Here is a 17,451-nt window from a genome sequence, read left to right on the forward strand (position 1 = left end):
GCCAAAATGAACTGGTAGGATTCTATAGTAGCTGGTGCAGTACTAACATACCTCTGTTTCCAAGGACCCTCAAATTTCTCTATGAGAGAGCTCAGCAGTACACAAAAGGCTCTGCTAAAATGATCTAAACAATGAAAAAGAAGTCTGCGGAACGTAAACCTTAATGATCTGACTGCCTCAGTAACAACATCCTGATTCCCAGGCTGACATGGTAGAGGTCCAGGTCCTCACAGATCACCACAGTTCTTCTATTTTGAGTATCCTAGACTCAATTGCACTCTTACAATTAAAAAAGAATATCCATCAAAGACTTTAAACCCTGGTTCAATGACAGCCTTAATGCTGAAAAATGGAATCTGAGTCTAGCCGAAAGAGCTTGGAGATTCTCCCTGTCCACTGATCACCCAAAAGCTTAAGATCTGTGAGAAATACCTATAACAAACAAATCAGAAGGTCCAAAGGTAACTTCTTTAGACCTCAACTGGATCCCGCCAAAAAAGCCATAAAATACTATTTGAAGTTGTCAAACAACAATCAAATAATCATTCCAATCCTTCTGGCAATGGCTCCAACATGCTTAGTAGGTGTGAGGAATTTGCTTCCTTCTTCCTTGGCAAAACCCAAAAAATCAAAAATGACTTGCGGGCAGCGATAGAGGTGCTTCCGGCTATTCCTCATGCCATTCTGCCTTCTCCACCTATATCATAGAAAGCCGCCCTTCCTGGGCACTCCCCCAAAAACAATGCTTCCTGGCATACTATTACAAAGAGGAGACGTACATGGTAACTAGAAGAGTCTTCTTTATTCCGTCTTAACACCTTCGCAGGTTCCAATCAGCTGAAGTCAGCTGTGGAATGTTCAGCACATTGCCGGGTGGTATGTACCAATAAGGTGGAGGGGAAAGGGGTGACGGGGCATACTAAGTGCGGATTACAATACATCTCCTTACATAGGGAAGGAAAGGAGAGGAAGGAAAGGAGGTGGGGTGATGCGGGGGTTGCAAGGCAGTAATAATACTACCGACAAACTTTGCAGATGATAATGCACACCACTGGGTCATTGGGACCCACATAGAGTAACCAGAAGAACACAGAAAAAGTTTAATGCAGTACAATAATCTTTTGTAAATTTCATGTGGTACAATAATCTTTTGTCCACCTAGGCGCGGACCTATATCATGAGGATCTCCTAGGAGCAACGCCTGCACTTCCACCCCTTTGAGCATCGACTTGAGGGGCAGATACTTCCCTATGAGGAACAGTTATGTCCATACTCCAGGTTTGTCCATTTGCAAGCTGAACAACATTTCTTCCCACTTTAATTACCTTCATGGGTTCTGAGAACCTTGTGGCCTCCCTTCTGCGTAGTCTGGGAAGGTCCACTCGAACCCAATCACCTTTTCTGACTGTATGAGATTTAACATGTTTCGTTACATCATACCTGCCCTTATACTTAGATTGGTGATCAGCCACTCTTTTATTTAATCTCCTCACGATTCACAGCACAGGTGTTCTGTCTTTTTAGAGGATGTGAGAGTCTGGTTTTGGGAACCCTACCCTTCAATGAACTAAAGGGAGACACCCCTGTGACCAAATAAGGGGTTGTACGATTGGCCCAAAGTGTGTCTTGCAAGGTATCTTCCGCTGAGATTCCTAAGATCTCTGCACCTCTTAGACACTCTTTTACTAGGCGGTTCAAGCGTTCCACAAACCTGTTGGCACAGGGACAATATAGGGCCATTTTGTGATGAGTGATGCCCATTTCTGATAGAAATTCTGTCATGTTTTCCGATGTAAATTACACCCCAATTATCAGTTACCAGGATGTCCGGGATACCTTCCTCAAAGAATACATCCCTCAGAAAGCTTATAAGTAACTTCGTGTTTATCTGGTGCACACACTTATAAACCACCCACCGAGTGTGGTAGTCCACCATGACCGGTATGAATCGTTCCTTCAAGGTTTTGAGGTTGAGGGGACCGATTATATCGAGGGCTGGTTTAGAACATGGACTATTGTGATAGGGGGTGTTTCCTTGCTTGCTGTATTTTGTCCAAGCGGCTGCACTCAAGACAGTCCCTCACTGTGTGTTCAGCCATGGTATCCATTCCCGGCCACCAGTAATCCAATCTTATTTTGTTTTTTGTAAGGCTACGCCCCAAGTGACTAATATGGGCCAGATCCACAATTTTTTGTCTAAGTGCTACAGGTGAAACAATTTTCACTCCCCTACAAACCGTCCCCTCTTGAATGTTCAATTCCAGTTTTACATCCCAGACACCGCTCAATGGAGTGGCGACCTTACGTTTCTCGTTAGGCCACTCCACAACGATAAGGCTTTTAAGTGCCTTTATTTCCTCATCATTATGTAAGCACTCCTCCCACTCCTCTTTGCTTAGGCAAGACATTTTAAGTATCATTTCATCAGCTTCAACTAAGGTTGCACAGTCATCAACATCAGAAGGTCAGCGAGAAAGGAAATCAGCTACCACATTTTTTGAACCTGGCACATATTTTACATTGAAATTGTACCCTTCCAGTCCCAAGTTCCATCTTGCTATCCTTGGTGTCGTTTTTTCAGACCCTTAGTTGTGAATGCATACATGAGGGGTTTGTGATCGGTTTTCACAGTGAAGGGAATACCCCAAATGTTTGATGGCCCATGCACATGCAGGCACTTCTTTTTCAACCACGGGCGCGAGAAGCAAAAGCAACCACTTGTTCCTTGCCATTGACAAACTGGGTGAGACTAGCATCCAACCCTTTATTACTTGCGTCAGTGCTTAGGACAGTGGGTTTGGTGGGATCGTATCTGCCCAACGATGGGGCGGAGGCAATGCTCTCCTTCTTTGTGTTGACCGCCGCTTGACAATCTTCTTACACACAAAAGGGATCCTCGCTTTGAGTAATGACCTCAACGGCTCCTCAATACTAGCATAATTTCTGACAAACTTAGTGTAGTACTCAAATAACCCCAAAAATGACTTTAAGTCTTCACCACCCGCTGGGGCGGCTGTCCCCTGAATGGCTTCAACCAGGTCAACATTTGGCTTTATTCCATCCTGAGAAATAGTATGACCTAGGTACTCTACAGATCCTACCCCTATACAACACTTGTTCTTCTTTAATGTTAGGCCTGCTGCCTCAAGTTTGGCCAAGACACTCCTCAAGATGGTGTCATTTTCTTCCAAATCTTTCCCATAAATGAGGATGTCATCCTAGAAGCACATGGTACCTGGGAGATCCTTAAGTACGTGTTGCATGATCCTCTGAAAGGCAGCGGCTGCTGAGGCCAACCCGAAGGGCATGCGAATGTACTGGCACGCCCCAAGCGAAGTTATGAACGAGGTTAAGTGGAGGGAGTCAGGGTGTAGCTCTACCTGGTGTTAGGCGGACGAAAGGTCTAGCACACTGAAACAACGTACACCTTTGATTAGAGTAAGGACCTCATGTATGTATGGCAAAGGATGCCTATCCACCCATTTGTTATTGTTTAAGTCCCTCAGTTCCACGCATAACCTGATCTCCTTGCTGGACGCCTTGGTCGTAAGGACAATGGGTGCCAACCACTGCGAGCTTTCTATGGGTTTGATAACCCCTTGTGACAAGAGTTTGTCTAATTCGGCTTGGAGGGGTGTTTGCATCATGTGTGGTATGGGCCTGACCCTGTGAGCCACTGGTCTAGCATTTGTTTTGAGATTAATGGAGCGTTGGTAGTTTTTTAGTAGTCCTAGCTTGTCCGTAAAGACTTCGGGGAAGTCATTGCAAACCTCAGTGCCCCCCACAGATGGGTCCACTAGGAGAACTCGGTCAGGACTATTTTGGTCTAACTTGATGCCCAGTTCCCTTTGAAGTTTCCACCCCAACAATTTAGATCCCTTCTGCGTGATGTAGATCTTGCCCACAGTACTCCTCCCTTTAAACCCTACGTTCATGGTTGTCATGCCTATCAAGGGTATGGGGTCCCCAATGTAACCCCCTGGATGGATGTCAGGAGGCTGCATGCCCTGTTGCCACAAGGGAAACATTTTGGTAAACACCTCAGCTTCCACCAAGGTATAGGGTGAGCAAGAATCAGCAAATACCGTCACCTCTATTTTATCCAAGGTGATGGTACAAGACGGGAAATCATTTGCCTTGTTGCAGCTTTGTAATTGAAACACCAGTTTGGCTTCTTGGGGAGGTTACTGTTCAATAGCCAGTACGACTTTGGATTGTTGATCTCTACAGACCCTGGCCAAGTGACCCCTTCCCCATTTATGACAGGTAACTGATCTGGCTTGACACCCTACATAATGGCCAGATGACTAGGGCTACCACATCTGTAACATTTAAGTTTGGTCCCTGCGGGAAGGACACTGGGTCCCTTATTCTTGCACTCCTTGGTGACCTCTTGTTTGCTTATAGCATTTACATCTGCATTTTTGTCCCCATCCCCCTTCATAGCTACCATGCAATCTGCAGTGTGCTCAATACCAACAGGTATGTCTATAGCTTGCTTAAGATCTGGATTAGCAACTAAAAGCCTCTCCTGTATCTGGGTGTTGTTGGTGCATCTTACCAACTGATCTCTAATGAGGGAACCTTGCAAAGCTTCAAATTCACATGTGTTAGCCAGGCCTTTCAAAGCCGCAATGTATGTTTTAACTTTCTCATTCTTTCCCTATACCCTCGAAAAGAACTTGTGCCTTTCCAACACAACATTAATAGTTTTACCAAAATGCTTTTCCAGTCTATTAACAGCAACTAAGTACACATTGTAATCATCGTCGCTATCCTCATCCGCTTCCGCCGATGCTGAGATGTTATCAGATGTTTTACACCCTTCGATCCATAGGTTATGAAGCAGTGTATGTAGTTTCCGCATAGATGAAAGTTTCTCCCTGCCAATTGCGATAAGATAAGACTCCAGCAGTTCAAACCATTGTTTCCACGGTAAACGTGGCTCCCCCACTTCATTTGAGGAAAGGGGGTGGTTGCGACATATTTGTAATGGCCATGTTGTCAAATGTTTTACTGTATATACTTTGCAAAACAACTATTCAATAACTAAAGCCTTAGCTGACAACTTCTGGGTTAGGATCCTGCCCGGTGATGTGTACAAGCACAGCTGTGCCCGTCAGCGTGAGGCAGTCTGTGTGGTTGCTTTAATAATCTTGTTCCGATGAGCCTGATAATTACTGTGTCAGATGTGCCTGTCAGCGTGTGTGAAAAGGTGACAGGCGTGTGGAAACCCAGAGTATATAACTTTATTCCTTCCAGGACATGTGCCCAAAAGACAGATCACCTCAGGTAAAACGTTGTCAGCTGTGCCTGGCAGCGTGAGAAAGCGAAACAGGGTTGGGGAGAACTAGCGGTGTGGGAAGGGTTAACCTACCCGACCTCCTCGCTGAGGAATGCCGCGTTGAGGAACGCCTCCCCTTATCGTTCACTTGCTGCTCCGCCACAGGAAGTCTACACGCAGAAGACTGCCGAACAGTCTACACACGAACGCAGAATACTGCAGAACCAAGGTATTTGAAACGCCAGAGTCTGCTGTTTCAAGAGAAGACGACGCTCTCGTCAGCGGCCTGTTTCTCCTCAGACACCTTGTGCTGCTCACCTCGTCTTTTCGTTCTGGATGCCGGGATTACCTCCTCACACCATGATCGCTTCTCGGCTGTAGCACTTGACAGGGGTACGCGCCAATTGTCCGTCACAGTCTGCAAGGTGCCCGGACCCCTGCGGCGGTGACCTCTTTTCCTCACAGCAGCAACAGGTAGCAGCGACAGAACCCTCAGCCAGCGCCAAAACAAGCGACACTGGCTTCTATGCTCCGCAGCGCTACTCCGTCCCAACTAAACTGCGGCACCTTCAAACGTTGAAACTGCCCCCAACGTTACTTTCTCATGGAAATATAAAAGGACCTTTTCCTTTGTTAGCATGAGGTAAATCGCCCTTCAACTGCTGCGGACCTTACACATCGAGATTGCCTCAGCACAACGATGGACATACTCCTTATTCAGCACGGCAGCTCTCCGACTTAAAATTCATTTAGCAGAGTGACACTACCATCCAAGCATACAGTAGCAGCTCTCTCAGGTAAGACAAGTATTCACATTCTCCGTATCATTTAGTTAAGTACTGGCTGACACTGGAGTACGTATTGGGGGTGATGGTGATCCGTCCCCACACAGTTGTTGGTTGCCAGTGTTACAAAGAGGAGACGTACATGGTAACTAGAAGAGATTTCTTTATTCCGTCTTAACACCATCACAGGTTCTAGTCAGCTGAAGTCAGCTGTGGAATGTTCAACACATTGCCGGGTGGTATGTACCAATAGGGTGGAGGGGAAAGGGGTGACGAGGCATACCAAGTGCAGATAACAACACATACATTCACATTCTACAATGAAAGCAAACCCACAACATTCTTACATTGTTCAAACCTTCAAATCACTTCATAGACCCATTACCACCGAATATCATCAGGGAAATCAAATCTTCTATACTCCTACTCTGGACCAAGATAGTAAATGCCTCTCTTTGCTAAGGCGCTACCTCCGACTGCCTACAAGTAGGGCAGGTAACCTTCATCATGAAAAGTCCTAATGCAGATGGCTTGGACCTTAACACTTTTTGCCCAGTCCCCCACTTTGGCTAAGGTTCTCGAAAAGCGTGTCCAAGTCCAAATTTGCAACAACATAGAACAATTCCAACTTCTAGACCAACTCAAATCCAGCTTCAGCTAAGGCCACAGGACTGAATCAGCACTCATGCACATAGTTAATGACATGCTAAAAATGCTAGATCAGCATGAAGCATGCCTTCTAATCATTTTTGACTTTTCGTCTGTTTTTGCTAATGTTAAACATGACAATCTACTAGATTTACTTGAATGAAGGAGAGGGTTTTCAGGGACTGTCTTAAATTTGTTTTCCTTGTTTCTCCACAACAGAACCCAAACAGTCAAGGTTAATCAATCCCTATTCAATACCACATTGGTCACCTTAGGGGTTCAAAAAGGGTCCTCACTCTAACCTATTCTCTTCAACCTTTTTATCGAGCCTCTAGCAGAAACATTGCAAGCCTCTAACATTCATTATCACATGCATGCTGATGACACTAAACTCTATTTGAAAATCTGCTCTCCTGGTGAGATCAGGTACCTCAACTCAACAAGATACTCAAAACCGCCTCACCCACAACCATCTCAAACTAAATTCTATAAGACAGAATTCTTCCTTATTATCCCACCTGACCCCAACCCCAAGATTGACCTATGGCTGAAGCATCTTACTACCCTCAATTGCTCTCCTGAGATTATTGTTTTACAAAATCCCTAGGAACTACACTTGACAAGTATCTGAACATGCAGGAGCACACCAGTACCACCATCACAGGAGCAAATTATCAAATGAAAATTTTAAGGAAATTAAAACCCTGCCTCCCTCATGATGGCCTCAAATTAGCGATCCAAGTGTTAGTTATTCCCAGGTTAGATTATGGAAGTGCAACTTTCTGTGGCCTTCCTAGAACAAAGCTGATGCCTCTAAAGGGCTCTCTTAACGCTGCAACCATACTCCACACAGGAACAAAAAGAAAAAAAAAACACATATCCCTTGATCTAAAATCCTTGTACTGGTTACTTTTCAAGGAAAGAATACAATGAAAAATTGCTTGCATGACTCAGAAAGCCGTACACTACAACATACCAAGATACTTAGCACAAAAATTAAAATTATTTGGTGGATGCAGATCCTCTAGAAGCAACAGCACCCTTTTGCTAAAATCACAGATATTCCATAAAAAGAAGATGTGCAACAGAACCTTCTTGTGTATTACCCTGAAAATCTGAAACTCCCTGCCTCCAGAAATCAGACGGATCCCTTCCACTGCATCCTTCAAAAAGAAGTGACATTTCTACATTTAATAAAATGCAACATTAGGTGCACTATTTTTGATTCTTGATCTTTTCCCATTTCTATTATTTATGTATATTTTACCTGCTGAATTATCCTATGGAGGTTACTTACTCAATTTGCTACTTTACACAGTGTGTTCCTTTGTAATGTATGTGGCTGTTCTAGTGTTTGTTACTTTGACTTATATCGTATCACTTGTAAATCACTCTGATACCCTCAGGTGTAATGTTCACACTATATAAAAGTTTATAAATCAAAACATAACGACATTATGGTGAATTGTTTGCAAACTTCACTGCGACATATCGGATTTAACACTATTATAGTGGCTGTCAAGAACTGGGAGGTCATTTAGACTCTGTCAGACAGTTCATCGATCGACTGACAGCCGAGACTGTGCCTGCACTAGCCCCACAACAAACCATCTACCACATATTGAGTGTTCTGTCACTGCTTTTGAGTATTAAACTAAAATTTCTTCTGCAAACACGGCAGGAGCAGTTTTGGGAAAAATGCTAAATCAAGAGCACCTCCATGTTCCGGAAACCTACGTATCAATATTTTTGTTTCACAGAGGCAAATCCTCAATGTAGGGAATGGTTCTCCAAATCAAAAAACTAAATACTGCTGTCACTCTTGGAGTTTTTCCCAAAACAACAGGCACATTTGTGCATTTTTAATGTTTGCCACAACCATGGTTTTTATTGCAGTTGTGAACAGGAAATATATGCTTTGGAAAGCCCACTTTGAATTGCGAGACATCCCAGTCCAGTATAGGGCACTGATCCTCTGGAAGATAGATGGCTCATACTGACAACAAGGCCAGCTAAAACTTTGGTATCATTAACCAACCATATCCACTACCTGTAAATGAGGTGGGTATACTAGAGGTTCGGTAGATGGGCCACCTTCCAAAATTTACTGGACATCCTGCAATGACTAAACTGTGAATGACCTCATAAGTGTCTTTCAATTAAAAGTGTTACAATTGTAGTTTAAGCCTGTCCATTGTAGTGAATAAAATGTTAATGCTCTCTTAGGAATGTGTTTGGGAAAGCAACTGTTTGCTTGTGTAAGAAGACTCTTCTATTTGTAAGGAGACATGTTTGTTATGAGGAGCACCAGCAGTGCGGCAATGGGAAGATGGGATTTTGTGAAAAAGTTGCCTAAACAGGGTGTAGGGATTTCTGCAATATCACCAATTCCTCAGAACATTTATTGAAATGGAAAGAAACATTTCAAATTAAAAAAGACTTGGCCTGATTGTTGGAAGAAAGAAAACCCAAGGACTCCTGACTATTTCTTTACACCCAGGAAATGGGACTGCTTTCCAAGGGTCAAGTAGCTGGATTTCTTTTGTGTCTACAGGGCTGAATTTTTTTTAAGCTAAGCAATTACATTGATGCAGAGTTCCTTGACTCAAACGGAGTGGATGATTATTCACGCACATGACTAAGTTTTCAAATTTTTTCATGCCGGTCTTGGAATTTTTGTAAAGGCATTTGAAATTCATACCACAAGGAAATTACATACTTGGACGGTAATGCATAATGTATATCCAAGACTGAATAGGTAGTTTTTGTGCAATTGTCTAGGTCCTGATGATACCTGGCAAGTGGCTCCGGGTCGAAACATCAATACCCTCTCCTTTGGTTTTCCATTAAAATACACTGAGGGAGAGTATATGTATACAAATGGGTACAATTTCTTCAATACATTTTTCAACCGTATTTTAACCTTGAGATTTGTACAGTGTTTTGTTCAATGTCTATTAATCCTTGTTCAGTGCAGCCACCCTTGCACCCTGCCGGCACAGTCTCTTCTCCTGCAACACCAGAGCACACACAAGCATGCCGACCACTGCCACGCTGACCAAAACCACTTCAGAACAACTCCACTGTATCCTGCTCAATGCACGATCACTCTGCAAGCACGCCGACGAGATCTGGGACACTATCACCTTTCTCACCCCCGAAGTCATCTTCCTCACCGAGACCTGGCTCAACCCCACATCCATGCCTAACATCACCTCAGCAATGTCCGAAGGCTACAAGATGGCACACGAAGACTGCATCAACAAACATGGAGGTGGAATTGCCATTATCCACAAAGAAACCTTCTGCTGCGTCAATCAATCAGGGAATTGTAAGTGCACTACTCACTCTTGAGGGTCTCAAGGCGCTTGGGGGAGGGGGAGGGTCAGCCGTTTCGTTCAGTCAAAGAGCCAGGTCTTGAGGGCCTTTCTGGAGGTGTTCAGCGAGGGGGCGCGTCTGATGTCGATCGGGAGCTCGTTTCAGGTCTTGCAGCAATATAGGAGAAGGCTCCTCCCCCTGTCCTGGCTCTGAGGATGCGAGGGATTTCGGCGAGGGCGAGGTTGGTGGATTGGAGGTTTATTTTAGGTACGTGGAAGGTGATTCCCATTTAGGTATTTGGTTCTGGTGTTGCGGAGGCATTTGTAGGCTTGGGTGAGTATCTTGAAAGTGACTCTTCTCGACGGGGAGCCGGTGGAGGTTACGTAGGTGTTGACTGATGTGCTCGTATCGAGGGATGTTTTGCATCGTCTGGAGCTTGCTGGGTAGAGACTTGTTGATGCCGGCATAGAGGGCGTTTCTGTAGTCTAGTCTGCTGGTTATTAGTGCATGTGTGACTGTCTTCCTTGACTCGGGGGGATCCATTTGAAGGTTTTGCGGAGAATGCGTAGGGTGTTGAAATAGCTGGAGGTGGCGGCGTTGACTTGTCGGTTCATGGAAAAGGAAGAGTCGAGAACGATGCCGAGGTTTCTGGCATGGTCTGTTGGGGTTGGAGGGCTGCTGAGGGTGATGCGCCACCAGGTGTTTTTCCATGCTGACAGGGTGGTCTTGAGGGCGAGGACTTCTGTTTTCTCGGTGTTGAGTTTCAGGCAGCTGTTGCTCATCCAGCATGCGACTTCCTGCATTCCTTCCTGGAAGTTGAGTCTGGTGGTGGTGGGGTCCTTGCTGAGGGAAAGGATGGGCTGTGTGTTGTTGGCATAGGACAATATGATGAGTCCATGCTGTCTGACGATGGCGACGAGGAGGCCCATGTAGATGTTGAAGAGGGTTGGGATGAGCGATGATCCCTGGGGTACTCTGCAGTTGATTTCCGTGGGTCCGGACAGGAAGGGTGGCAGTCTGATTCTTTGGCGTTTGTCGGTGAGGAACGAGCGGGTCCAGTCGGGGGCGGTTCCTTGTATGCAGGCATCATGTAGTCTGGCGGTGTGTGTGCAGTGGGATATGGTGTCAAATGCTGCTGACAAGTCAAGTAGGATCACGGCTGCGGTGTGGCCTTGGTCGAGGAGGGTGCGGATGTCATCTGTGGCAGTGATTAGGGCAGTCTCGGTGCTGTGGTTGCTGCAGAATCTGGATTAAGAGAGGTCGAGGAAGGAGTTGTCTTCGATGAACTTTGTTTGTTGTGCATTGACAGTCTTTTCAGCGAATTTTGCCGTGAAGGGGAGGAGAGAGATGGGCCGGTAGTTCTTGAGGTCTGTGGGATCTGCTGAGGGTTTCCTAAGCAAGGGTCTGACTTCTGCGCATTTCCAGTCGTCGGGGAAGGGGACGGTTATGAAGGTGGTGTTGATGGTGCATCCTAATTCTGGTACGATGGTGGCTCTGTGGTAGATGTGGGGTGGACAGGGGTCCGTGGGAGCCTTTTCGGTCGTGACCAGTGTCCTGGAGGCGATGGTTGGCTCGCTGGTGTTGCCAAAGGGTGTGGTGGTTGCGGAGTCAGGCGTTTGGTCATTGAAGTCATCGTAGAGGTTCTTGATTTTCAGATGGAAGTACGATCCGAATTTGTCACAGAGGTCCTGGGAGGGGGTGATGTCCGTGGTTTCGCTGGATGGCTTGGTGAATTCCTGGATGACGCTGAAGAGCTCCTAGGAGTTGCTGGCGTTGGCGAGTATTTCATTGTGGATGAATGCTTTTTTGGTGGTTCTGATGTGTTGTTGTATTCCATCATGGTATTTTTGTAGGTGGTGTGGTTTTCGGCCGTATTGTTGTTTCTCCAGTTGTTTTCTAGGCGTCTGCAGGTGCGTCTGGCTTCTTGGAGGTGGGCGGTGAACCAAGTGGCTTTTCTGTGGTGCTGTCTGTCAGAGTTGTATAGCAGGCGAGCTTGTCTGCGTAGCTGCAGATCCAAGTGTGAAGTTCCCTGTCTACGAGGTTGGCGTCAGTTGCGGTGGTGGGGGAGTAGCAGTTGAGGGTGAAGTTGATTCTGCACCAATTTCTTTGTGGAGGGTGTGGACGAGGTTTGGGCGGATTGGGTTTGTTGAAGCTGAAGTGTACGCAGTGGTGGTCAGTCCATGGGGGTTGCGTGGCGTGGCTGAAATGAGCTTTGTTTCCCCCTTTGAAGATGGGGTTGTGGGTGTGTCCTGCCTTGTGGGTGGGCGTGGTTGTAGGAAAGTAGCATCTGCTTCTTATGGTTACCCCCACTTTTTGCTGATGTCAAACTGTTTTTAGATTAGTCTGACTGGGATCTTGCTATTCAGGACACCAGTCAATCTGCTTTCTCCCTTAAATTGCTAAGTATGTACTTTAGGTATACTCCAGATTGGATACTGGGGTAGCCTTATCAGTCCCTAGTACATGGTACACCATGTTCCCAGAGCATAGGTACCCCAGAGGCCTCCCATGGGCTGAAGCATGTATTATGCCACCCATGAGAGGCCATTCAAATTGACACAACAAGCCTGCTACAGCAGACTGTGTAAGTTGGTGCTAGCACCACTTACTTAAGAAATAGGTTCACTATTTCTATCTAAATCACTACACTTAAAACCTATCAGTCACCCCTATGGCAGGCCTTATCAATCCGGAAGGCAGGGTGATGGGTTTTATGTGAGTGGGTGCCCCTGCATGAGCAGAGCCCCTCTGCAGCCTTAGTAGACCATTCTCCGGGGTTGTCTGTGATACAGCCAGACATATATGTTTAAGTGCATTATAACCTCACGGTAAATGCTAACTTTAAAATGCCTGCTTATAAACATGTCGTGTTTGGTGTCAAACACCTTGGAATCATACCTGGGAGGTATGATTCCACCCTTCTAAAGGGACATATGTGGGTCATCGATCTACCCGGTGCCAGCTTTCTCGACCTGGGCAGCATAAAATGGACACTGCCAGCCATAAACACAATTCTTCCCTGCTGCTGCTGAGCCAAGCTCGAGCAGAGGAAGGCATGACAATAGGTATCCTGTCACAGGGAGGTGTGACCACCTCCCAGACAGGGTTTAGTGTATTGGGGTTGGGTGGGTGCACTCCAAGAGTGCCAGAAAGTCTGCACTGGGGGCACATTTGGTGTCCCTGTGCATAGTCCAGCTCAAACCAGTTCTGGGAGCTATTGGCTCCTGCTCTGGTGTGAAACTGGACAAAGGACATGGGTGTAGCCACCCCTCTGTCCTGCCCCTCCCCTAGGAGGGTCCACAGAATCTTTCCAACCCCTTCCCATGGGTATAAAGTGGGTTGCCGGGCTACAGGACTTTAGATTTTACCTGTACAAGATTCTGCTAAGAAGAAACCAAGTACATTGACTGTCTGCACGCCACTGGACGACTGAAGAATCTCCCTTGGAGTAAAGGAGTTACTCCACTGCAGAAGTTGGCACCTAAACGCATCTGACCGGTTTGCTTCTCCTGAGCTCCTGAGGACTCTGAAGATTTCAGCAACACAGGAGGTGAGTTTCTAAAAGTCCATGAGGTAGATATGACCTCTAAGCAATTCTGAGACCAGTATCCGTCGTGGGGGCCGTGCAACCCAAACCCCTGTGCACCATGTACATTTGCAAGTGCATATGCTTTTTGACAATTCCCAAGCTTGTGCATTGGACTCCGTGTATACCTGACCCCGAGCAGTAATTCCACCAAAGATATATGGCCTCCACTCACCGAGTGTCCGGTGGGACGGTACTTTGCAAACTAGCTTGAGGTCTCCTCACGATCCTTGGTCTGTTGGCCTGTGGGTCCTGGCAAGGGTCAGCTTGTTTGTTCTTGTGCATACCTGGTTGCTCCAGACATGCCCTGACTCTCCATTGCTTGGGGAGTCCCCGTGGACCTTGCTGGGCCAGACTGTAATCAGTTTACTCTGACCCCGTGGGTTGCATTTGCCAAGGCTTGTTGGTGCTCCAGCTGGACATCGACCCCTCAGCACGCAACATCCTTTGTGGGACAGCTCACTTCCAGATCCTGGTTATGCTCAACATCTCCTGGTCCCTGTGGCTGCCGAGTCAAGCAACCCTTCTTCGCACATGAAGCACTCAACATCCGTGGGCATTCGACTACTCAGCCCCTGGTCACCTGAAGTGACCCAGACTCTGTCCCCTCTGCTTTCAGGTTCTTCTCACTTCGAATCCAGGCTTGGATTACACTGGACACTCTTCCTCTTCCTGGCAACAGTACTTCTTTGCACTCCTCCACTGAAAACGACAAAGGTTTCCAACACCACTTGACCACTATGCACCCGGCTCCTCTTGGATAGGTAACACGGTTACCTCGGTACTCACTGGTGGGTTGGCCTTAGAACCTCCTATTTTCCAAAGGGCTTGCTCAAAGTCCTCGTAGAAGTGTCCATAACTTGTAACTTTGCAACCGCGACTTTCCCATAGAGTTGGACGGAGGACGCGGTCGTGTTTCCTCACTGCACCCGTCCTCCGTGGGCTCCCTGTTTATCTCCTCGGGGTGGTTCCTTGGGGTCCCAGCTATTCTACAAGCTCTACGCACTATGTCTAGTCAAGTCATGATTGTTAAACCATTTTTTTAGTATATGATTCTGTCTGCCCCTGGAGCCCGCTGTGTATTTTGCTACTTACAAATGTTCTATTGATTCACTATTGTGTGCTTTGTGCCCTAGTCTTGGGTAGAGACTATTAGAGAGTGTTATATTAATAAATACATATTTTTATATAACTGCTGTGTGGTTCTCCTTTCGTTTATTCATTCATAAGGTGATATTCTGGTAAAACAAGCTGCTTTACATTCCTGCACGATTAAGCCTGTAGGCGGATCTCCACAGCTACCACTAGGATATATTTCTAAAGGTTATCTTTGACCTCCTACATTATAAGGTTCGTGTGGACTGGTACAGGGTTCCCACTTTTATTAGTGGACAGCATATACCAGGCCACCTTCTCACAGTGGCGAAGAGTTGTTTCAGTCCGATATTGGCGAGGTTGTCAAGGAGGGTGGTGGAGTTGTGGTCGCTGAGGTTGTCGAGGTGGAGGTTCAGGTCTCCAATTAAAATGTAGTCCATGGAGGCGATGGCGCGAGGTGAGATGAGGTTGGTGATGGTGGAGGTGAAGGGGGCGCGGGTGCCTGGGGTCAGTAGGTGAGGGTGCCACGGGGTGTGGAATTAGGGCTGGTCTGAACCTGGAAATACAGGTGTACAGCGGCAGAGAACTATAGACCACCGTAGACAACACCACTGGATTATGGAACACCTCAACCTCCTTTTTTCAAATTAATCTTTATTCATTTTATTTTTAAATCCATATCAATCCATCCCAACACCCCCACCCCACCACCCCCGCCTCAGACAGGTAAAACTTCAATACATCAAACATAATTGATCAAGTTTAGTACATTACATCATTTCATAATTGTGTGATAAATATCCCAAAGAGAAAGTGTCAATACAATACAACCCCGTTAAGGCACAGTCTATGTGACACCAATAAAATCCTAAAGTGACATGTGCAAACTCCCTCTTACAATATAAAAGCCATTCTTCAACCGAAAAGCACAGGGGAGAATAATAACATATGATCTATCCTACCCAACTTAGACCTTGAATCCATATAATCAAGGGATCCCAGATTTTCATGCCTTTTCGGCATAAGCAACTCTCTTTCCGCTTGTATATAGCTATTTCCAAACTATACGTTGCTAAAAACCTGGCTAGCCATTGCCGAAAAGCGGTTGAGCTAGGGTCAAGCCAGGCAGAGGCAATAAACAGCCTTAAAACCACCATAGAAATAAAAATCAATTCATGACCATTCCCCAACAGATTTGCTTCAGAACTCCCTAACAAAATTACATCATTTGATAATATTATTTCAGTTTTTGAAACCTCAGATAATTTTTTTTTATATATCCTTGATTAGATTTTGTAAAACATCACATGACACATGATATCTGCATAATAGAGAGCACGGTATGGGCATAATGTACCCTTACCAGCCCCCCATTTTGCCATCTTGTTTGGCATATAATATAAGAATAAAAAGGTCTTATAAAACTGGGCTAGTAGCCTAGCGGACATTAAAATTGATTGTGAGGGAAGCAGTAGGTACTGGACTCTGCCTGCAGCCCTGCAGCCCGGAAGTGTATGCGGAGTGCGGCTGCGCGCGCAGCACCAGTGGCAAGGAGCGGTGCCGACCCCCTGAGTCTCGGAGGAAGGACGGGAGCGGTGGGAGCAGCCCGGGCACGCAAGGAGCGGTGCCAATCCCCCTGAATCTCGGAGGAAGGACAGGAGCGGTGGGAGCGGAACGGGCACGTAAGGAGTAAGGAGCGGTGCCAATCCCATGGTGAGTCCTTCTGTGCCGGGGGCCAGCGACCGTGTCCGCTCGTCGAGGCATGCCCTCATATCACATCTAATTGGAAGGCCGAAGGCTGTCCGGAGCTGTGGAGCTCCTTAGAGCCGAAATTACATTATCCTGGACTTACTGTAATAGGCCGCGACCCTCCCTGTGCACTTCCTGCCCCCTTCCACAGGATCAGCTGATCTCAGCTCTCTGTTTCTTTCACTTGGTATGCAGCCGCCCCATCCCCGGTAATTAAGTGCAGAAGGCAGCTGAGCCTCGGAGCAATTGGAGAGAACGCCTACACGCCGCCACACGAAAGGAACGCCGGATTACTCCAACAGTCGCCAAAAAGTCATCTGTGGGAAGTATAACAAGTGGGAGCAAGTAATAATCCATGCCAACTTGCCATTTGCCACTTAATTAGTTCCCATCTTCTTTTTTTTTTTTTTTTTTCAAAGCCACTGAGGGAGTCAAAGCATTGGACTATATTGCCCTCGCAGAAGCGGCTTGGTTGTCCTCCATTTGAGTTTGAATGGAATGTAACCTGTAGTGCGGCTCATGGTGTGGCTTGTGGTGCAGCCCGGGGGTTGTGGGGTAAATTGAGTGCCAGATGTGCCACATTGACCCGTACTGCCGTGAGGTGAACGGCCAACACTTACCTGAATCTTTCCTCTGCATCGTTTCCTGCTGGGAAAACCGGTGGCATGGGCACTAGCTGCACTGCCATACTACCGTGAGGGGAACGGCCAGGCGGAAACTATATCCCCCAGAAGTCCCCTGTGCGGCGTCGGCAATTAGCGTCATCGGAGGGCGCCCAGGGCTCTCATAGCTGCAGTTACTATATAAGGTACTGAATTCTATGGTGGGCTGGGGCATATTGTTTATTATCTACTAGTACACGTTGGCCATACACGCAATGAGCAAATGCAAGGCTACAGGCCCGTCAGTGGGAGGGGGGGTTGGGGGGTTGCTGGGACTTTGGGTGCTTTCCTGACAAGAGCAGAGTCACTACTGACCCACCAGAT

Source organism: Triturus cristatus, chromosome 3_1, assembly GCF_964204655.1.
Source record: "Triturus cristatus chromosome 3_1, aTriCri1.1, whole genome shotgun sequence".
NCBI lineage: Eukaryota > Metazoa > Chordata > Amphibia > Caudata > Salamandridae > Triturus > Triturus cristatus.